Genomic DNA, 24,998 nt, shown 5'->3' on the forward strand with positions numbered 1-24,998 from the left:
AAAGGAGCAGTACAAGGTCCAGATTTGGATGCCTTTACATGTCTCGTTCTGGATTCCCACACCAACCTGTGTTTACCTCATCTCAATACACATCAGTCACACTGTACTGAAATGGCCCGGGAACATGGTGGTGTTTCTCACCCATTAGGCAGTAATAGCTCTGTGATCAGAAAATAGGGTCATTTTTGTTTCTGTAGAACTCAGCACCATATCTAGCTGATAGAAGCACTCAATAAATACAATGACTCAGGAGGCAGCTTGTAGGGTTAGCACCAGCCCCAGTTAATATTAAAGGTAGAAATGTCAGAAAGAGAAATATAAATGTCATATACTGACACACACATATGGAATCTGAAGAGATGGCTCTGATGAATTTACTTTCAGGACAGTAATGGAGAAACAGACAGAGAACAGACCTATGGACGGTGGCAGGAGAAGAGGGAGAAGGGGAGTCATATGGAGAGAATAACATAGAAATTCACAATACCATATGTAAAATAGACAGACACTGGGAATCTGCTGCTTGACTCAGGGAACTCAAGCAGGGGCTCTGCAACAGGCGGAAGGGTGGGATGGGGAGGGAGATGGGAGGGAGGTCAGGAGGGAGGGGACATGGGTGAACTTATGGCTGATTCTTGTCAATGAATGACAGAAAACCAAAAAATTCTGTAAAGCAATTATCCTTCAACTAAAAAATTTAAAACACACACACACACAAAAAGGGGGCTTCTTTTCATCATCATGAGTGACAGCTTCACTGCACTAGACATTTTGAGGATGGACTGTCTCATTTATACTCACAAGCAACCTTATGTAATTATGTTATATATGTAATGTATGTATGTGTGTTATGTAATAACATAATTATCCTTCTTTTACATACAAGTAAATGGAGGCTCAGAAGGGTTAAGTAACTTGCCCAAGATCACACAGTGAGTTTAGTGGTATGAGCTGGGATTTGAAAGCAAGAAATTTGATTCCAGCTTGCATGAAATTAAACACACCCTTCCACCTTGTATCCCCTTAAGATACAAGTTCCATTTTTCCATTTTTCACTTTCCCCCTTCTTCACCTCACCCCACCCCACCCCTCACAGCCCACCTACCCAATTTATCATTAATTTTACTTAGGTAAAAAGGCTGGAGTCCGCACCCTTAGAGTCAGCACCCTAAACCTGGATCCAGACCTTATATTCCAGAGCAGACCAGACAGGCCTAGGTTAGAACATCTCCATCCTGAGACTCCATCTCTGAGATGGAGGAAGAGGTCCCTGTTTTAGAAGCATATGCTCCAGGAAGCACCTTTCAGGGAAAGCGTGCTCACACTCTCCATTCTTTAATCAAAGAATAAAGTTTGCCTTTGCTTCTGAACCAAACTCAGGCTTGTTCTACTGGTGCAAGAGACAGTGGGCAGAAGGACCCTTGGAACTCCACTCAAAAGGCTCGGTTACTCTCTCTGCCAACATGAGAGGAAGGCGGGGTCAAGATCCAACGACTCTCATTTAGGCAATGGAGATAAATTGCTTTTATTCTCTTATTTTTTGTATCCCATAAAAAAGAGTGAAAAAGAAAACTTCCTTTCTCTCCAACAAAGATAGAGACACAGAGAGGGAGACTGAAGGGCAGAAGAAGAGAAAGGCAGCAGAGAGATGGCACATCGGCAGTGAGACAGGAACCGGAAACAGACTGAGAACCAGAGACAAAGAGGCAGAGGGCTAAAGACAGAGAAAATCAGAGGGGAGCCAGGGAGAAAGCTCAAAGTCAAGACAGGTTTCAGGTCAGTTCCATGGAGGCAACAGGTAAACTGCCTCCAGAATTGAGCACCAACCTGATATTAATAACTTAAATTCTCTCTTCCCCAGCTGGTTGAACTTTAAGTCCCTTCTCGGTAGCAGGCCGTCTCCTGCACCAGCCCTCAGCACACAACAGGCACAGCAGACGCGCATGGGTGGGAGGGAATCTTGTGCAGAAGAACCACGCTGCCAAGCGAAGGAGCCACTCTGGTTGCAAACAGCGCCTGCTTGTGCACCTGGCATCTTTCCCTCTGGGTCTCCTGGAGTATTCACAGCTCAGCATCTACCCTCACTGCTGTTAACAGCCCCTGAGCCAAAAAATGAATGAAGTGCTGGTCATCTTGGAGTTCACTGATGGCTTGAGGTTAGACTGCTCCAAGGTAAATGAGAGACACGTGCCCAAACATTCCAGCCAGTGCTCCGGTGAGGTGAGGACTACCAACCTCCCACAGGCCCAAGAATGACAAACCCAGTTCTGAGCAGGAACAGTGATGTTTTCTTCTGCCTGAAGGACAAAGGATAGGGCCCACATCTGTGGTGGGAACATTTAGTCCTCAGCCCAGATCCTAACAACCTGATGACTGACTCTCCCAGCAACCTAGCTCCTGGCTGTTGCTGATCACCTCAAAGACTGTACGTTCAGGCACCCTCTTCATATCCATCTTTGTTGCTGTTGTTCAGATGCTAAATCATGTCCAACCCCTTGGACTGTACCCCCCCCCCTGGATTGTAGCCTGCCAGGCTCCTCTGTCCATGGGGTTTCCCAGGCAGGAAAACAGGAGCGGGTTGCCGTTTCCTTCCCCAGAGGATATTCCCAACCCAGGGATCAAACCCACGTCTCCCGCATTAGCGGGTGGGTTCTTTACCACTGAGCCACCAGGGAAGCCCCTTTATATCCATTGCTGATATGTTTCTTACTTCCTAGATGGAAGTACACTTGCCTTACATTTGTCCCTTGCACTGCAGTTTCCCTGTCACAGACATCTCATCCTCACAACCTCCTGATACAGTGGTAAAGATAAGGTTCAGAGGCGCATTTAGACTGCTACTTACTACTCGGAGATCACCTACTACATGTCAGGTATGCATGAGGGCACTACAAAGCCACCTCGTGTAAGCCTCTGATTCTAGCTGCGAGGAAGTTATTTCTTACTCCCAGTTGAGAAACATGGAAACTGAGACTCAACAAGTCTTTAACAGAGAGCCATGGCTGGGATGGAAACCATTGAGGCCACACTCGGGCACATCCACGGCTCTCTCTACATTCACCTTGACAAGGCTTCAGAAGTAGATTTATTTTTTAAAAGAAAAAATCTCATAGAGGATGGATCAGCTTTGTGCTGCCAATCAGAGTTTGGAAAACAAAATTCTAGAGCCAGGAGCAATCACTCTGACTTGCCACTTCCTCTCTGTGCACTCCACAAAACCAAAGCTCAGGCTACTTACAGAAGAGGCTTCTCAGGAATCCAAAACCTCACTTGTAGTAGTATCCTTTACAAATTACTTTCCAAAGTGAAACTAGACTCGAGTGGTTTGTTCTGCCCCATTATAGTCATCCAGTCGGTATAAGTGTTTGTGTGATTTTTTTTGTTCAAAGTTCCAAAAACAACCAGAGGAGATAATAAAATACCATCCTCTTTATTGAAGTATGAGACTCCCTAAAGCTGAATACTGCAAATTGTGGTGTTTGATTGCCCTAAATGAAAATGTTTAAAGATACAGAATTCCCTCGCTTCTAACCTTCCAGGAGCAAACCATGCCCACAGGCAAGGGAATACAACCAGTCTAACACTTTCTCCCTCTGCTAAATTCCACATTCTGCAAAAATTCTCTCTTCTCCCTAACTACTTTAGTGCAGAAGGCAATCAATACGAAAACACCAGGTTCACCCTAAGGGATCCCAATGGCAAAACAAAAAGTCTAAACAGTTTAGCACCGAAACTTAAATGATTGACCTCTTATTTTCTGTGTGGCACCCTCTTCGAGATATTCATACATCTTGGTTTTCAAAGTGAAAAATTGTTCTAATGAACCATGGATTGCGTTATGAGAGCCTGATATAAGGTAAGACCTTGGTAACCAAACGGGGAATCTTTACTACAGGAACCTTTAGGAAGGACAGGTTTGGTTTACAGCACCCTCTGACAAGACCATCAACTCCTTACAACGCCTAAAATACAATGATGACCCTACATGTATTCTTCCCTTCTTCAGTGATTCAATGTTTATCCTTCAGGTTGAAGTTAAGAAAGTGCTCCATACTACCTCCAGAATTCACCAGAAGCAAGCCACTGTAAAACAACCATAATAAGTCAAATTGCTCATCAGTCCCACTTCCCTTCCTATCACTGCTACAGGATGTCCCAAGAAAACAGGGAAATGAAAAAAGACCCATTAATGTGACACCACTTAACACGGAGGGCAAATATGAAGAGTAAACCAAGGTGGGCAGGGAGAGTTTGATCAGATAAAAAAATGAAAGTGTGTATTAAGAGAATATGTGTATATCATATTTAACACAATGAAGCTTCTAAACATCTTTATATATTAAGTCTTTTTTTAATTTTTTTACATATTAAGTCTTAATGTGGAAAAGTTTCCATTTCCCTCCCCCCCAAATAATTGAATGACTACTCAATTTCGGATCCATCACTTCCCTTCTGACCTATAAAGCAAGATCATAAAGAGGTCTATTTTTGCAAAAATATTAAATGTTTCTTCAGGTATCTCTTGGGTCTCTATTTTCTTTTGATATTCATATCATTCTCTTTTGAGGCATTGTTTTAGTTGTTATGTCTGCATAACAAATTACCCCCCAAAACTTAATACCTTAAAATAACAACACCTAGCTGGTTCACAAATGGGCAATTTATGTAGAGTTCAGTGGGAAGAGCTTGTCACTCTTCACCTGTCATCAGCTGGAGCCGTCTGGGGGCCAAGATCATCTGCCAGCCTGCTCATTCATATGTGTGGCACCTGGGCTGGAACCACTCGGCTGGAGGCCAAAACAGTGAGGGCTCCTCGGGTTTTTTTCTCACTCACCCTGATCTCACCACTTTGTAGCACAGCCTCTTTGTAGCACAGAGGCTTCCAGTAGCTGAATTATATACATGAAGCCTCAATGTCCCTAAGAGAAGGCAGAAGCCATATCATGTTTCATAACCTAGACTGGGAAGTGACACAGTATCTCTTCTGCCTCACTATATTCCCTAGGCAAACCTCTAAAGCCAGCCCATTTTCAAGGGGAGAAGATTTAGGCTCTACCTTTTTAAGAGGCATGTCAAAGAATTTGTGAACATTTTTTTAAATTACAAAAACCATCTATCATGTCTTCATTGTTGATTTTCTATTCTGATTGCAGCCAGATTCAATTCTGTCAGGTCTATATGTCACTGGTTCTGTGTAAATTTGGGATGTTGGATCCATGAAGGCTGGGATTTTTATCTGACTTATTCAGGGCTAGTCTCCAATACCTAGTACCAGCTATGTGGGAGGTGCCCAATAAATATTTGCTGACTTGACGATTCTACAATATCAGTTTTGTTACCTTCATGAAATCCTGCATTCTTTAAGAGATTTGCAATTTTACTCTGCAACTGTTTGTTTTTATATATATATAATATTGTCTGAAGTTAACAACTTAAGGAAATCAACAAGAGACTAGTTTAAAATGATGTTAATAAGAGGAGCAGAGATAGAAACTGGTATTACCCAAGGAAGGTCATGTTCACACTGCTATATTTAAAATGGATAACCAACAAAAATCTACTGTCTAGACTTGGAACTCTGCTCAATGTTATATGGCAGCTGGATGGGAGGAGGGTTTGGGGGAGAATGCACACATTTATACGCATGGCTGAGTCCCTCACTGTTCACCCGAAACCATCACAACATTGTCAATCAGCTACACCCCAGTACAAAATGCTTTTGGTGTTAAAAAATTAAAGCAAAATTTAAAAAAGAAGCTAATATTACCCAAGGATATTTAAATGGGATTAATATTATAAGCAGTCACTCCATTTGTAGGGGAGCAAAAGGAGGTCTGTCTCCTACAGGAAAATGCGTAACTGCAAAGGCCCAGATAATGAAGACTTAAATGCAAGGACTCCCAGATTACCTGTGAGCAAATCAAAATCTCTCCCACCTTCAGGTTTTTCAGTCGTAAAAGGGTATTACACCTCAACTTTATGATTTTAGAACTTGGAATTTTAGGCCCAGGCCATAGATATAGATATTTAGCATCATGATGACAAATTTATAATTAATAACACTGGATAGCACATTCTCTGATTTCAAACTATATAACAAAGCTATAACAATCAAAACAACATGGTACTGGCAGACTCACAGATCAGTGAAACTACATAGAGAACACAGAAATAAACCCATACATAAACATGGTCAATTAATTTGTAACAAAGGAGCTAAGAACATACAATGTTCTTTTCAATAAATGATGATGGGGAAACTAGACAACCACACACAAAAGAACAAAATTAGACTACTATCTTACACTATATTTTTCTAGTAGTTATGTATGGATGTGAGAGTTGGACTATAAAGAAGGCTGAGTGGAGAAGAATTGATGCTTTCCAACTGTGCTGCTGGAGAAGACTCTTGAGAGTCCCTTGGACTGGAAGGAGATCAAAACTGTCAATCCTAAAGGAAATCAACCCTGAATATTCATTGGAAGGACTGATGCTGAAGCTCCAATCTTTTGGCCACCTGATGCAAAAAGCCAACTCATTGGAAAAGACCCTGATGAACAGAAAGACTGAGGGCCAAAAGGAGAAGAAGGCAGCAGAGGATGAGATGGTAGGATAGCATCACTGACTCAGTAGACAAGAGTTTGAGCAAACTCCAGGTGATAGTGAAGGACAGGAAACTGTGGCATGCTGCAGTTCATGGGGTCACAAAGAGTTGGACACAACTGAACAACAACAAATTTTGCATCATACACAAAAATTAACTCAAAATGGATTAAAGATTTGAATGTAAGAGCTGAAACCATGAGCTTTTAGAAGAAAACAGAGGCAATAAATACCTTGACATCAGTCTTGGCATTGACTTTTTGGATCTGACACCAAATGCAAAAATAAGCAAGTGGGACTATACACAATTAAAAGTTTCTGCATAGCAAAGGAAACCATCAACAAAATGAAAAGGCAATTTACTGAATGGGAGAAAATATCTGCAAATAATATAACTGATAAGGAATTATACCCAAAATATATAAAGAATTCATTCAACTCAATAGCAAAAAAAACAATTGAAAGATATGCAGAGATTCTGAATAGACAGTTTTCCAGAGAAGACATACAGATGGCAAACAGGTGCATGGAAAGATGCTCAACATCACCAGTCATTGGGAAAATGCAGATAAAAACCACAGTGAGCAAACTACAATGAGGTATCCCCTCACATCAGTCAGAATGCCCATCATCAAAAGTCTATAAACAATAAATGTGGAAAGGGTATAAAGAAAAGGGAACATTTCTACACTGTTAGTAGGAATGCTAATTGGCACAATTACTATGGAGAACAGTATGGAGTTTCCTTAAAAATGTAGAAATAGGCTACCATATGACCCAGCAATCCCACTCCTGAACATATATCTGGAGAAAGTCATAATTCAAAAAGATACATGTACCCCAATGTTCAGTACAGCACTATTTACAATAGCCAAGACATGGAAGCAACCTAGATGTCCATCAACAGAGGAATGGATAGAGAAAATATGGTACATATAAACAATGGAATATTACTCAGCCATAAAAAAGAATGAAATAATGCCATTTGCAGCAACATGCATGGACCTAAAGATCATACTAAGTGAAGTAAGTCACACAGAGAAAGACAAATATCCTAAGATATCACTTATATGTGAAATCTAAAAGATGATACAAATGAACTTATTTACAAAACAGAAACAGATTCACAGATGTCAAAAACTTCTGGTTACAAAAGGAAAAATGGAGGGAGGAGGAAAACATTAGGACTTTGAGGTTAACAGATATATACTACTCTAATAAAACAGATAATCAACAGGACTACTATATAGCACAGAGAACTCTACCCAATATTCTGTAATAACCTATATGGAAAAAGAGTCTGAAAAAGAATAGATATATGTATGACTAAATCACTTTGCTGAAACTAACACAACATTGTAAACCAACTATATTCCAGTATAAAATAAAAATTTTTTAATAAAAATTCAAAAAATAAAGTTAGTATATTAATCACCCACATACACACAAAAAATCCACAATGCAGTATCACCTCACGTGTGTGTGTGTGTGTTAGTTGCTCAGTCATGTCCAACTCTTTGCGACCCCACAGACTGTAGCCTGCCAGGCTCCTCTGTCCATGGGATTCTCCAGGTAAGAATACTGGAGTGAATTTCCATTCCTTTCTCCAGAGGATCTTCCCGACCCAGGGATCAAACTCTGATCTTCTGCATTGCAGGCAGATTCCTTACCATTTGATCTACAACCTGTTAGAATGGTTATTACCAAAAAGCAAACAGTGGCTCAGACGGCAATACCCACTCTGGTATTTTTTGCCTGGAGAATCCCCACGGGCAGAGGAGCCTGGTGGGCTATAGCATGGGGTCACGAAGAGTCAGTCATGACTGAGTGACTAAGCACAGACAAGTAATAACAAACACTGGTGAGGACGCGGTGAGAAGGGAACCCTTGTGGACCACTCGTGAAAATGTAAATTGATGCAACCAATGTCAAAAGAAGTGTGGAGGTTCCTCAAAATATTTTAAATTTAACTATCCTTTGACCAGCAACTCCACTTCTGTATTTATTCAAAGAAAATGAAAACACCAATTTGAAAAGATATATGCACTTCCATGTTCACTGTAGCATTATTTATAATAGCCAAGACATAGAAAACTACATGTCCAATGATGATGAATGGATAAAGAAAATGTGGTATATTAGTATATATGTGTGTATACATATATATGGGTACACATGTATAGATGTGGCACGTGTGTGTGTGTGTGTGTGTGAGATGGAATATTATCCAGTCATTAAAAAAACTGAAATTGTGCCATTTATGACAACAAGAAAAAACCTGCAGGGCACTATGCTGAGTGAAATAAGTCAGATAGAAAAAGATAAATACCATACAATCTCAATTACATAAGGAATCAAAACCAACAACAACAACAAAATCTCATTGATATGGAGAACAGATTGGTGGTTGCCTGAAGTGAGACAGTGGGTTGGGGGAGGGGGGGATTGTCAATGAAATGGATGAAACGGATGGAAAAGTACACATTTTCAGTTATAAAATGTATAAGTCATGAGGCTGTAGTACACAGCATGGTGACTGTAGTTAATAATACTATTAATACATTGAATATTTGAAAGTTACCTAGCTAGAGGATCCTGAAAGTTTTCACCACATGGGGAAATTTTTTGTACAGATGTATGGCAATAGATGTTAACTGGACTTATTGGGATAATCATTTTGCAATATATATATGCAAAATGAAATATAAATATGGAAACATTACACTGAATCCCTAAAAATAATATGTCAATTATAACTTGATTTTTAGAAATTTTAATAGTTACCTACTACTTACTATGCTATCATGCATTATGCTTTTTATGTATTATCTCATATAATCTTTATAGCAAGCCTTTGATATACGTGTTATTATTTTCATGCTTCCAATGGTCAAATAAGCTACAGACTTTCCTCTGATGTGATGGAAACAGGACCAAACTCAAGACTAACAACAGAATGTATTCTGATAACACGACTGCCTTCTCACTTCCCATTTCCGCACAGCAGAATGATTATTTCAGGCCTGGATGTGAAACTAGTCAGACTGGAATAGGGAGCCAACAGAAAGGGTCTGTCTCAGGCCTCAGCAAACGACATTAAATTACAAGAAATGCAGCATATTATAATGTTATAAGGCTACATTACAGATTACATTTCAGCTTCATAGATAGCTTTCTGTAGATGCTGCCACATATCCTTCTCTTTCCTGGTTTCCCAACAGATTTTCTGAATAACTCCAATTCAAAATCTCTTCTCAATTAACCAGAGTACTTTTTTCCCTGGATGGTTGAGTCACTTCTTCCATTCTATCCTGAGATTACACAGAAATAAGGGTTTGACTCATTTTTAAGCAGTGTGCTTAGAATGCCATATTTAAAAAACAAGCTAGAAATTAGAGATAACAAGGGTCTGTGTCCCTAAAGCTGATCCCCAAAAGCTCAAAATAGTTCACAGACATTATCTAATTCACTGTCACAACAAAGCTGCCATTATCTTCTCCGTCTTGTTCATGGAGAAACTGAAATAAGAAAATTATAGCCTGACTTTGACACTGTTAAGAGGTGCCTATATTAACCCTCTTGCAGGAGGTAGCTAGGGCAAGCCTGGAAGGGAGCCTGACTGGCAGAGCTGTAGACTGGTTTTCAAGCTGACTTCATCAAACATGACTCAAAACTGGGAAGGTAAAAGGAAGGCCAGGTGAGCCAGACCCTCTTCAAGCAGAGGAGCTCAGCTTTACATAAGTTTTTATCAGCTTTATAGATCAGCATATTGAGAAGGATTTTCTTAAGGGATCAACTTTTTAAAATCTGATAAATATTGCCACTGATCTGGCAATATTTAGGTTGTGCCACCTTAAAAAAAAGTTTAGTAATATTCAATGGTTATTCAAAAGCCCAATTGATTATATATGCGAGCTCAGTCCTGTCCGACTCTTTGCAACCCCATGGACTGTAGTCTACCAGGCTCTTCTGTCCACATGATTTCCTAAGAATACTAGAGTGGGTTGCCATTTTCTTCTTCAGGGGCGCTTCCCAACCCAGGCATCAAACCCGCATATCCTGCTTGACAGGCAGATTCTTTACCACTGAGCTTCCAGGGAGGCCCTCAAATCCCAAAAGTAATCATTAATGGCAAACCTGAGCTTCTCCTATGTGCCCACCCCTACGCTAAGCACAGGACAAGCATTAACTTCTTGCATCATGGTAAATTACCATTTTACAGATAAGGAAATTGAGGCTTAGAAAAGATAAGCAACTTGCCCAAGATCATCAAGCTGGTGAGTGGTGGAACCAAGATAAACCAAACAGCCTACACTCCCTTTTTTTCTTAGAGGCTATAGGGAGGCTCCTGGGGTGCCAACCCCACATCTGCCATGGTCCAAAGCCGCAGCAAGTCAAAACACGCCGTTTCTTTGTTGCAGGGGTCAGCTGTCCCAGCAGGGCCTGGCAGCAGCCAGGGCCACAAGGCATCCCAGGAGCCCATCACTACCAACACCTGGCCCCTGCCCATGCTGAAGAGCCACAGAGCATCACGCTCTCTTTCTGATCCAGCCCAAGTGCCAGCACACTATGATGGGGCAGGCTTCTTCGCCAAGCCCCTCAATGAGGAATGCTTTCTTCTGGGGGCCTGGTCTAAGTAGGTGAAACGTGGGGTTTCCCACAAAGAGAAGCAGAGCATGGTGGAGCCTCCAGGGTACACTTTGTGGCTACAGGAGATGATATGGAAAGCATGGCTGAGTCCAGACACGGAAGCAGGAAGAAGATGGCAGTAGATAAAGTAAAGGTGGGGGAACCAGGGCCACCTGCTCTTGCCAGACACAGCCTGATCTCGCAGGATCTCGTGGGAGTTGAGCAAGGGTGAGCCGGCGAGAGCCAGAACGAGAAATCCTCAGTTATCAGAGGTCCCTTGTCCTGGACTTGTCAGTAAGGATTATGGCTCGTGCGTGCTACCTCAAGGCACACCCTAAGCCTTGCGGGCAATTTCCCACTCTGCCAGCCACGCGCAATCCCGTCAGTTCACAGTGCTTGCGGCTCACCCCAAGGGCTGAGTTGGGTATGGGACACCGAGCATCCTCCTCTTGCCCTGCGGAGGTGCAGGGGCAAGACCGCCTCTGCTCTGGTCTGGGTAGTGACCTATGCAAATGCAGCCACGAGTTTATAGGCCTGTGGGCGGCCCGGGGCAGGGGCTCTGGGTGGGGACTATGAAGGAGCCAATGCAAGGCCAGAAGGCAGCAACGGGGCCAAGGTCCAAAGGGGCAGCGACCCAAAACAGTCCTTGCTGTTAACCATTCTGCTGCCCGGTCTGTAACCCAGCTAGACATCTCAGTCCAGTCCTGAAGTCCCTGTTAAAGATGGATAGCACTAGCTACTTGTACTCCTTACAAAGACCGCAGAACCAACAAAAGCAAAAGCAAGGTGTTATGTGACGAAGAGGGCTTCCCAGGTGGCGCTAGTGGTAAAGAATCCACCTGCCAATGCAGGAGAAGAAAGAGACCGGAGCTTGATCCCTGGGTCGGGAAGATCCCCTGGAATAAGAAATAGCAACCCACTCCAGGATTCTTGCCTGGAGAATCCCATGGATAGAGGAGCCTGGTGGGCTACAGTCCATAAGGTTGCAAAAGAGTCAGACATGACTGAAGCGACTTAGCACGCCATATAATAAAGAATTTGGGTAGCTTTTGTCCTCAGTTCCTGGAGGGATGCCTCTGAATACTTGGAATTTCCAGAGTAATAGGAATGTTATTGTTATTCTTAGTGGATCCTGATAGCTTATGCTAACAAGATCACTGAAGGGAACCCTATATAGTTTGAGCTAATGACAGGACTCAGGAGACGGGCGGGCTACACCTAAAATACCAACCATTTGATTAGAAGATTGGGGCTTTGAACCATAGTGCCATCTGGCTCTCTGGGAAAGAGAGCCAGAGACTGAATTCTTCATTTTGACCAGTAATCCGGTGAATCATGTCTACATGAGGAAGCCCCAATAAAAACTCCAGACACAGAAGCTCCAGTGAGTTTCCCTGGTTAGCAGGAGCCTGTGTGTGTTGTTACACAATGATGAGTCTGGGAGAAAGATGCAGCCTGACTTCAGGAGAAGCGGAAACCGCATGCTATGCATCTTTCCTGGCTGGTTCTGATTTTTATCCTTTTTGTTATAATAAATTGGTAGTTTTAAATATAGCATTTCCCTGAGTTCTATGAGTCATTACAGCAAATTATCCAAATTAGTGGGCACTGCAAATTTGTAACGAATTGGTCATAAGTAAGCATGGCCTGGGAACCCCTCAGCCTGTGACTGGTGTCTGAAGTAGGGAAGTCTTGTGAAGAACTGTGCCCTTAACCTGTGAAGTTTGGCCTAACTCTGAGCAATTAGTATCAGAAGTCATTGCTCAAGGCTATGTGGAAACTCCTATATTCATCTCTCCAATTGGCTAAAAAAATATTTTCAGGATTCAGAATCAACTATCACATACATGGCTTTCATGAGCATCAGTATCCTCGGGGCTGTTGCTTCTATGCCCATGTTTCATTATTCTACTTGTCCATGCAATCTTACTGTAACCCAACAGACTCAGAGTTCATTCAGGATAATGTTGAACCACAGCAGCACTTTAAGACCCTCACCAGATGGGAATCCCTGCTCATTCTCTGTGAATTTTCTTACATTTTTATGCTTTTTCCTTGCCACTGTGAAACAATTTAAGATTTTCTAAGTTTTTATTCCTCATTGGACTAAAAAGGGAATCTAACATTCTTTTGTACTGTTCTCAGTTCTGTTCAGTTCAGTTCAGTCGCTCAGTCGTGTCCAACTCTTTGTAACCCCATGAATCGCAGCAAGCCAGGCCTCCCTGTCCATCACCAACTCCCGGAGTTTACTCAAACTCATGTCCATCGAGTCAGTGATGCCATCCAACCATCTCATCCTCTGTCGTCCCCTTCTCCCCCTGCCCCCAATCCCTCCCAGCATCAGGGTCTTTTCCAATGAGTCAACTCTTCACATCAGGTGGCCAAAGTATTGGAGTTTCAGCTTCAGCATCAGTCCTTCCAGTGAACACCCAGGACTGATCTCCTTTAGGATGGACTGGTTGGATCTCCTTGCAGTCCAAGGGACTCTCAAGAGTCTTCAACATCACAGTTCAAAAGCATCAATTTTTCGGTGCTCAGCTTTCTTCACAGTCCAACTCTCACATCCATACATGACCACTGGAAAAACCATAGCCTTGACCAGATGGACCTTTGTTGACAACGTACTGTCTCTGGTTTTTAATATGCTATCTAGGTTGGTCATAACTTTCCTTCCAAGGAGTAAGCGTCTTTTAATTTCATGGCTGCAATCACCATCTGCAGTGATTTTGGAGCCCAGAAAAATAAAGTCTGACACTGTTTTCACTGTTTCTCCATCTATTTCCCATGAAGTGAAAGGACCAGATGCCATGATCTTAGTTTTCTGAATATTGAGCTTTAAGCCAACTTTTCCACTCTCCTCTTTCACGTTCATCAAGAGGCTTTTTAGTTCCTCCTCACTTTCTGCCATAAGGGTGGTGTCATCTGCATATCTGAGGTGATTGATACTTCTCCCGGCAATCTTGATTCCAGCTTCTGCTTTTTCCAGCCCAGCGTTTCCCATGATGTACTCTGCATAAAAGTTAAATAAGCAGGGTGACAATATACAGCCTTGACGTACTCCTTTTCCTATTTGGAATCAGTCTGTTGGTCCATGTCCAGTTCTAACTGTAGCTTCCTGACCTGCATACAGATTTCTCAAGAGGCAGGTCAGGTGGTCTGGTATGCCCATCTCTTTCAGAATTTTCCACAGTTTATTGTGATCTATGCAGTCAAAGGCTTTGGCATAGTCAATAAAGCAGAAATAGATGTTTTTCTGGAACTCTCTTGCTTTTTCGATGATCCAGTGGATATCGGCAATTTGATCTCTGGTTCCTCTGCCTTTTCTAAAACCAGCTTGAACATCTGCAAGTTCACGGTTCACGTATTGCTGAAGCCTGGCTTGGAGAATTTTGAGCATTAATTTACTAGCATGTGAGATAAATGCAATCATGCGGTAGTTTGAGCATTCTTTGGGATTGCCTTTCTTTGGGATTGGAATGAAAACTGGACTTTTCCAGTCCTGTGGCCACTGCTGAGTTTTCCAAATTTGCTGGCATATTGAGTGCAGCACTTTCACAGCATCATCTTTCAGGATTTGAAATAGCTCAGCTGGAATTCCATCACCTCCACTAGCTTTGTTCCCAGTGATGCTTCCTAAGGCACACTTGACTTCACATTCCAGGATGTCTGGCTCTAGGTGAGTGATCACACCATCGTGATTATCTGGATCATGAAGATCTTTTTTGTACAGTTCTTCTGTGTATTCTTGCCACCTCTTCTTAATATCTTCTGCTTCTGTTAGGTCCCTACCATTTCTGTCCTTCATCGAACCCATCTTTGCATGAACTGTTCCCTTGGTATCTCTAGTTTTCTTGAAGAGATCTCTAGTCTTTCCCATTCTATTGTTTTCCTCTATTTCTTTGCATTGATCACTGAGGAAGGCTTTCTTATCTCTCCTGGCTATTCTTTGGAACTCTGCATTCAAATGGGAATATCTTTCCTCTTCTCCTTTGCTTTTCACTTCTCTTCTTTTCACAGCTATTTGGAAGGCCTCCTCAGACAACCATTTTGCCTTTTTGCATTTCTTTTCCATGGGGATGGTCTGGATCCCTGTCTCCTGTACAATGTCATGAACCTCTGTCCATAGTTCATCAGACATTCTATCAGATCTAGTCCCTTAAATCTACTTCTCACTTCCACTGTATAGTCATAAGGGATTTGATTTAGGTCATACCTGAATGGTCTAGTGGTTTTCCCTACTTTCTTCAGTTTAAGTCGGAATTTGGCAAGAAGGAGTTCATGATCTGAGCCAGTCAGCTCCCGGTCTTGTTTTTGCTGAGTGTATAGGGCTTCTCCATCTTTGGCTGCAAAGAATATAGTCAATCTGATTTCGGTGTTGACCATCTGGTGATGTCCATGTGTAGAGTCTTCTCTTGTGTTTTTGGAAGAGGGTGTTTGCTATGACCAGTGCGTTCTCTTGGCAAAACTCTATTAGCCTTTGCCCTGCTTCATCCCGTACTCCAAGGCCAGGTGTTTCTTGACTTCCTACTTTTGCATTCCAGTCCCCTATAATGAAAAGGACATCTTTTTTTGGGTGTTAGTTCTAAAAGGTCTTGTAGGTCTTCATAGAACCATTCAACTTCAGCTTCTTCAGAATTACTGGTTGAGGCATAGGCTTGGATTATTGTGATATTGAATGATTTCCCTTGGAAACAAACAGAGATCATTCTGTCATTTTTGAGATTGCATCCAAGTACTGCATTTCTGACTCTTTTGAGGACCGTGATGGCTAATATTTCTTCTAAGGGATTCCTGCCCACAGTAGTAGATATAATGGTCATCTGAGTTAAATTCACCCATTCCAGTCCATTTTAGTTCACTGATTTCTAGAATGTCGACATTCACTCTTGCCATCTCCTGTTTGACCACTTCCAATTTGCCTTGATTCATGGACCTAACATTCCAGGTTCCTATGCAATATTGCTCTTTACAGCATTGAACCTTGCTTCTATCACCAGTCACATCCACAAATGGGTATTGTTTTTGCTTTGGCTCCATCCCTTCATTCTTTCTGGAGTTATTTCTCCACTGATCTCCAGTAGCATATTGGGCACCTACCATCCTGGGGAGTTCCTCTTTCAGTATCCTGTCATTTTGCCTTTTCATACTGTTCATGGGGTTCTCAAGGCAAGAATACTGAAGTGGTTTGCCATTCCCTTCTCCAGTGGACCACATTCTGTCAGACCTCTCCACCATGGCCCGTCTGTCTTGGGTGGCCCCACACGGTATGGCTTCATTTCATTGAGTTAGAGAAGGCTGTGGTCCTGTGATCAGATTGGCTAGTTTCTGTGATTATGGTTTTAGTGTGTCTGCCCTCTGATGCCCTCTCGCAGCACCTACCGTCTTACTGGGGTTTCTCTTACCTCGGCTGTGGGGTATCTCTTCATGTCTGCTCCAGCAAAGCACAGCCGCTGCTCCTCACCTTGGACGAGGGGTATCTTCTCATGGCCGCCCCTCCTGACCTTGAACGTGGAGTAGCTCCTCACAGCCCTCCTGCACCCGCACTTCTAACTGGCTACAAGTCTGGACTCAGGCTTTAAAACTACTAAGTGAGTAACTTCACAGGTGTCTCAGTGGTTAAAAAAAAAAAAGATCCACCAGCCAATGCACAAGACACAGGAGATAGAGATTCAATCCCTGGGTCAGGAAGATACCCTGGAGGAGGCATGGGATGGCAACCCACTACAGTATTCTTGCCTGGAAAATCCCATGGACAGAGGAGCCTGGTGGGCTGCAGGTCATGAGGTCACAAACAGTTGGACATGACTGAGCAACTGAGCGTGCACACACAAGTATATTTATTAGATGAGAAGATAAAGCATAGAATAGTTCAGTGAGTGATTTACTGTGAGATTTGAACTATTCAAAGGAAAGGGGATAGAATCTCAAAATTATAGGGTTAATGACACTCATAAAGAACGAAGTAACAAATTTGGGAGCTATAAAAGTCCTCAGAGATTATCTAGTTCAAGACCTTCCTTTTGAATGTTAGCTAGACTCATTGTGGTGATCATGTCACAATATATACAAACATTGAATCATTAAGATGTGCACCTAAAGCTAGTATAATACCATATGTAAATTATATCTCAATGTTTAAAAAATAATATTTTATGGGTAAAGAAAGTAAGACCCAAAAAGGTTACCATGAAAAGTCTTCCCCTAAAATACAAACTAAGGATTCTGAAGACAGTATTTTCTTCAAATGTATCTTATTTTTAGAAGTCAAACTTGCTGAAATTCTTTTCTCCAAACCAGAAAATTCAAACCATCAACATGCTATCTTATTCACAACACAATTTAAAAAGTTACTGTTAATAGTAGAATGATCTCATAATTATGTCATGATTTAATGCAGGAATCTTCTGGGGTTTTGGAAAGAAGAGTCTCAGTTTTTACTTCTGGGAGAGCTATTGTCTTTTTAGGAGAGTAAGGGAGTGAAAATCAGGTATATTAGATCTTCTTTCTAAAGCTACAGAGAGTTTCTATACCTTTTTTCTGAATTATTCCTAGTTCTTCAGTTATAAAATTAGATGATATAAAACATGGCTTCTTTTCATAGTAGATGTATTTCTGAGAGTGTTTCAGTCAGGTTCTTAATCTAGCAAGGGACTTTGCAGTTTAAAGAAATCCTAATGTGAATTCTTTTATAAAACCCAAAAGAAAAATTTCCCTAGTGTAAATAACCTCCCCACACTTTGTCTATTTTGTGATTTCTGTATGTAGAAGGTTTTATTAATGAGGTTCCCCTGAATCTTCCTCTTATCCTTCACTTATTCTGGGATGACATGTGAAGAAGGCAGAGGAATGAGGCAAAGTGCTTGGATATTCTCACAAAAAGTCACCTGACTCCGGCAGAGCAGGCAAAAACACAAAGGTTTCATCTCCTTTATCCTGAACTAGCAAAGCTGTTTTTCAAGATCCAGTCAGAACAAACAGAAACAAATAGCTTGCAAATGTTTAATACATGATCAAGTGCACCCCACAATTTCACCCAAACACCTAATGAATGATTCCAGTAGGCTATGAGAGACAAGCGTCAGTCAACATTCAGGCTACCTCATCCTTTCCCAAGGTGAAAGAACTAAAACAACTGAATTATCTCTATGACTATCACTCCAGTTTTATCTGCAGCTGCGTTCCACTCTGACCATCACAGAAGCAATGACATAGTTTTACTGCTACTCTTATTAAATATTATTACTGTGGTGCAAGCTTGACGGTCGAGAGAGGAGAAAAAGGAGGCAGCTTCATTGCCCAAAGGAGATCTAGTAATCAGATGGTCTGCAGACTGAAGAGGACATCAATCTTGTGAATCCAATTCTAACAACACACTTTAGCAGCTTACTGTATGGTCTCAGTATAAAATGCTGACAGTATTAAGGCAATTGCTAACCTAAAAACTATGTGTTTGAGAAAGAGAACAAAAGGGAGGACTATAGAAATTGAGGACAGAGTTAAGAATACTAATTGAGATTTTTAAAAAAACAGCACTGAGAAAATATATTGGACTCACTATCAGATTTTTTTTTCTCCCATTATAGTCCTTTGTCTTTTTTTTTTTTTTTTTTCTGATGGCAGTATAGCATCCAACCTGCCCCCTTCCTGTCCTGATTTTGAGGAATACCTACCTCTTACCTCCTTGAGCATTCTCTTAAAGGGTTCCCAGAAGCTCCTACCGAGGCAGCTATGGAGGCTCCATCCTGCCTCTTCCCACCCACTTGGTAGGCAGTGCCAGCTAATAGTCAAGGCTCAGCATGTCAGATGTTGTCACCCATCTGCACTCTGAGTAAGTGAAGCAAAACCAAAGGGTTGGTTGAAGGTACTCATGGCAGCAACATGTCACAACAAAGATACAGCCAGATCCCCATGCTTCTCAACTCTCTAGTTCATGTTCATTTTCCAAATATGATCTCCCAACCTTCACTATGCTTTCCATATGTCCCTCTTTGCTTAAGAGTCAGAGCTGATCTCTGTTAAACGCAACCCAAACATCATAACCGATATCTATCATTGTGGGATTTCCATGAATGTGAAAATGAGGCCCAGAATGGTAAGACAGCCTAAGGGAAAAAGCTATGCCTTCCAAAAGTTCATTATTATTCTCTGCTCCTGTTTTATGCCTTGTAATAATATGAGAAAGACATACAGAAAATAAATAATGCCCTTTCTCTCACATATTTATCATTGCCACTCTACATGAGGCATTTTTCTGTTGTTCCCTGTCCCTCTGACAGGGTGAATTCCCAGTAGTAACTGGGAAAGTGAAATGATTGGTAACATGGTACATACAGACCTTTCAGTAATCCCATCCCTGCAAATGAGCCCAATAGATATTCCTTAGGACTGAAGTAGAAACAATTCAAGGCATGCGAAGTTTTGAGACTGGAAGAAGAGTAGGCTTTTTACTCTAACAGGAAGCTGAACTGGAGTGACGACCATCCTAAGAAGGGTCCTTCAACTATAGAGGCTCCAGAACCTTAAGGGAAAGCAAGCCCAGACATTGCCCTGACCCCAACGAGTAAAGAAGCTTAAGTGTCACTGAAAGCCGCAAATGAAGGGTATAAGAACAAGGGAAGGGGACAGAGCACTAGATAGCCTATATTCCAGGAAGAGACTGCAGAACCACAGAGAGAAGAGCCTCCTGCATTCAGGAAAGACTTGCCTGAGTGACTATACGGATGGAGGAGAGCCTAACCACCAAGGGAATAGTGATAGGGCTCACGTGCAGAATTAAAAGCTCAGAAGTAAGTCTCAGCAATGCCGACAAGAAACTAGATAATCTTTAGATAATCTGTACTCTGAAAACGCATCTCCATATTGCATATATTTTAGGGTGAATGTATGTAGTTATTTGGGGGTTGGTGTTGACTGTTTTCCATTTATGTCCTGCTAAAATATCCCACTTGCCTTTGCTGAATTAAGAGGGAAGGATCTCTGGGAGAACTACCATACTCAACTTGACCTTGGAATAAAGGAATACTAAGAACTCTGATTGGGCTTCCCTGGTGGCTCAGCCATAAAGAAACTGCCTGCCAGTTTAAGAGACCCGGGTTCAATCCCTGGGTCGGGAAGATCCGCCAGGGAAGGAAATGGCAACCCACTCCAGTATTCTTGCCTGGGAAATCTCTTGAAAAAGGAGCCTGGCAACTACAGTCCATGGGGTCGCAAGAGTCGAACATGAACACTTAGAGACTAATCAGCAACAGCAAGAATTCTAATCATCAGTATTTGCTGACTCTCAAGCCAAAGAAAACACACACACATACACATACATACACACACACACACACACACGGACACACACACGGACACATGCAAACCAGAAGGGCTGGGGCCAGATCAATTCTCACTGAAGCCAAACTGGCAAATGAAATTGAGTTCACAGAAAGCTTGAGTCGTTACCACCAGTGCCTAGGAAACATGCAGAATCTTATGGCTCCGTATGAACACAACGTCAGTGTGGTCCATCGACAAGGACATCTGAAGGGACTCCACCCCGCAAAACAACAAGGTCCCCAGCTGGGGGCATAGAGCGCTCTAATTAAGAACATAGGCCATGGAGTCAACCGGACCTGAGCATGCCACCCGCGTGGGGGACCTCAACATGTTACTTAATAAGTAAACTAAGGGTAATAACATCCTGGTAGACTAAGGGTAATAACATCCACTTGGAAGGGCTACTTTGAGATGAAACAAGATACATGTGTTACAGACTGCACATTCGTGTCTCAAAAACATTCATGTCATAACCCTAATTCTCAATGTGACGGTATTAGGAGGTGGGACCTTTGGGAGGTAATTAGGTTTAAAGAAGGTCATGAAAGTAGAGCTCCCATGACGAGATGAATGTCCTTATAAAAAAAGACAGAGGCTAAGGCTCACTCTCTCCACCACATGAGAATATAATGAGAAGGCAGCTATTAGAAAACCAGGAGGAGAGTCTTCCCCAGACACTGAATCTGCTGGGACCCTGATCTTGAACCTCCCACCTTTCAGAACTGGGAGAAATGCATTTCCACTGTTTAAGCCATCCCATCTATGGTATGTGATTACAGCAGGCTGAACTAAGAATATAAAGCTTTCTGTACAGTTTCTGGTATATAGTGAATGTTCATAAAAATAAGAAAAGTATACAAATAAGAACACAGATAATAAAAATAAATGAAGCCACTGACTAGGCAACTCTGGATTTCAGTGAGGTTCAGAAAAGATTGCACTTACACCACTAATCTAATTCCAGGAAAACAGCTGGAAAGATGAACGAGGATGAACACACTGTTTGAATACACTTATCTGCAGTCTTTATCTTGAAGAAGCGGAAGCAGCAGCTGCTAGCATCGCCACAACAAGCCAGTGGTTGACGAGCACTATGGAGGCCCTGTTAGGGGAACAGCATCTCTCCAGCCAGCTTCATGTGGGAAATCAGGAGGACAGATTTTCTTAGGCGGTTTTCTCAATCATTCTGATCTCTGCTTGGCTAGAAAGACTACATAAGCTGTTTGTCTCAAATGAACGCTCAAGTAGATAAAACACCAAAAGGGGTTTGGGGAAACACAGCAAAATAAGTACTGCCACAGTGGCTTAGACAAGGTGTCTGACAATAGCACCAAGAGACTTTTTGTAGGAAAGAGTGGTAACTTCCTCCATAATCACAGCCTCACAAGCTTAGAAGCAACTCCTAAATGCCCTGAAATTCCTCTTAAGGCTCCATCATCCACAACTTTACTTAAACCCTCCTTGACTTTTACACCGTCATTTCCAGCTAACATGTGCATGGGGCAATGAGTTTTATTTAGCTGACTTTTATTCCTATGTTTTGTTCTTCTTGATTGCAACCTTGATTCACTCTATAACATGAAGCAAGTCCCCAAGCTGATTCTGTCTTAATATCTCCATCTATAAAACGGAAAAATAAGGGTGGCTCCTTGCAAGGTCACAAATAAAAGGAGGAGAGATTCCTGGAGCTGCATTTTTCTTTGCTATGAGCTCCACAAAGGAAGAAAGGGGCTTCAGACCAAACGCTTAAGTTTCATTTTCTGTGCTAATTCATATTAATCCCACAAGACTCAAATAATGGAATAATGGATGAGAGAAGTAAAAGAAATAAGAGAACTGGAGAATAGCTTGGGTTCAGATTGAAGTATAAGCCATTGAACCAACAAAATTGTGTACCTACAACTGAAAGCTATTAGGACTAGATTACTCACCTGGAGTATAATACTACAGAATATACTACTAGTGAATGGTCATTTATAAATAAAAATCTGTGGTGAAAATAAGAATAAAAACGGCAATTTTTTTCCCTCTTGAGCTAGAGAAAATCCAAAGACAAGTAATGTTGAGTTATCGAAGTAGGGAGAATCAATAATAGGCTACATGTATACACTTAAATCACCCAGATCACATTGAAATTTGACAAGAAATTTGTATTATCATATATCAAATTGGTTCTAGACATGAGTTCTTTAATCACCCTTATATGTCAGGTAGGAGTAATTATTAGGAGATTTAATATGTTCTATTCAGGAGGAAGAACTATGAGAAAGCACAGTTATAGAGAAGTTAACACACTAGGCAGGACAGAGTGAGCGATTAAATGACACAGTGGTCTCTCCCATGCTTCCTTATTAAAGACCAAAGAAATCTTTAATAAAGCAATGTGGTCGCTTCCAGAAAGCCAAAATGCATCCAGCGTGAAACATTTATATGTAACTAAGTCATCTTAGTTTCTTTGGAATTGAATTCTAGAATTTATTGAGAAAATAATAATTAAAACTAAATATCTTCTAAATAATTTATTATAGTCTTATGATGCTCATATTTGTTAACTAGGTAAAGAGGCAAAATTTCGCTGCTAGAAGAACATATATTATAGCTAAGGTAGTTATTCTATTTGTTATAATGCTGAAAAATGTTTTTAATTAAGTGATATCAATATAAGTGCAAATAGAATTCTTTGGGGCCGTTTCCCCTTATAAAGAGGTTCTAAATATTAAATGAAGGAAAATGCAAACTACCTTAGTTTGTCCATCTTAAAGATGAAAGTTGTATGACCTTGTGTCAAGGGAATGGAGTATAGATTAATTAGCTAATTAGGTCTTTGTTGTATCCAGTGCTATGGAAGGCAAAGTGTGCCTGAGGCCCTGGCTCAAGCCAACCATTTTATCTGAAACACCAAGACATTTAAGTCAGCACAAGGGACTGTCACCAGATCAGGGCAAACAAACGAATAAACCATAATTAAAGATGTGGTTCTGTGCCTAGAGAAGCAGGGGAACTTGCTCCTTGCTGGCGCTGTGGCCTCATCAAGTCACTTGATGCCTATGGGACTCAGTTTCCTAATGAGGAAAATGAGAGGGGTTGACCTTCAAGGAGTTTTTCAACACTAAAATTTTATGGCACACAATTTCTAATACCTAAGTATGCATGCTAAGTCACTTCCATCGTGTCTGACTCTGTGCGATCCTACGGACTGTAGCCTGCCAGGCTCCTCTGTCTGTGGGATTCTCCAAACAAGAATACCGGAGTAGGTTGCTATTTCCTTCTCCAGGGGATCTTTCTGACCCAGGGGTTGAACCCACATCTCACAGCTCCTGCATTGGCAGGCAGGTTCTTTACCACTAGCACCACCTGGGAAGCCCCTTAATACCTAAGAGAAGCAAACAAATCACTCTCCACATGAAAGAAAGGTGCCAATTTGCAGAGAATGGTAACATATTGTGTGCCACACTATGTGAGGTGAAGGTCAAGTGTCCCGAAGTCCTCCCACCACTGAGCTGCTGTCCACTTGCAGACAGCAACAGACCTGGGAAGCCCAGGAAAATCCATAGAGGCTGAGACCCTAGTGGCAAATTGCCCAGATCTCCAGCAAGACAGATCTCAAAGTTGTACCTCCTCATCAATTTCTTCTTGACCTCTGTGACTCTCTTTCCAATCCTTTTTCTGCAGATAACTGAGTTGCCCCTTTGGTTTATAACACTCACAATGTTTCCTGTTCTTCACTCACACAAATAACGTGTTATGATACTTTCATGCTTCCTCTATGATACTTTCACGCTTCCTCTTATTCATTCATTCATTCACTGGTCTAGGACTTTGTGAGCGCCCATGATGGGCACCTGTCTTCACCAGGTCTTGATCTCCTTTGACTAGAATGCTGTGTATGTAAAAGCAGCGTGTGGGTCTGCTGGGGCCGGCAGCGTCTCTTCTGGAGTTAGACTGAGTTCAAAACCCAGCTCTCCCACTTACTGTGTTACCTTGACCAAGTGTTTCAGCTTCCTTGTGCTTCGATGCCCTCATTTATTCTTACTTGTGATTAATAGTAGGAACCACCTCACCAAACTCTGTGGAGGGTCAAAGAAGTCCATCAGTGTATAGTGCCTCAAAAAGCACTTGATGAGATCCGATAAGCACTCAAGACAGGTTAGTTTTTATTATCTCCACACCATCTGCATCCGTCTGAGACCCGCAGCTCTCTGGCTGAGGTGCTGATGACATTTGAAACAGTGCCTTCTATTTAAAACATGATATTTCATGGCTGTGGAGGTGTTTGTCCACTTCAAAGGGCCATTGGGGATGGATTTGAGGAGCATTTGTCACTGACAAGGATTAGTGAAGCAAGCAGAATTGCTACCTCAGAGAGCTCAGGGCAGTGATAGCCACTTTGTCCATGCCTGAGCAGTAGCAAAAAGATGGCAACAGCCCCAAAAATGAACCAGACAAGA

This window comes from Cervus elaphus, chromosome 6 (assembly GCF_910594005.1).
Source record: "Cervus elaphus chromosome 6, mCerEla1.1, whole genome shotgun sequence".
NCBI classification, from domain to species: domain Eukaryota; kingdom Metazoa; phylum Chordata; class Mammalia; order Artiodactyla; family Cervidae; genus Cervus; species Cervus elaphus.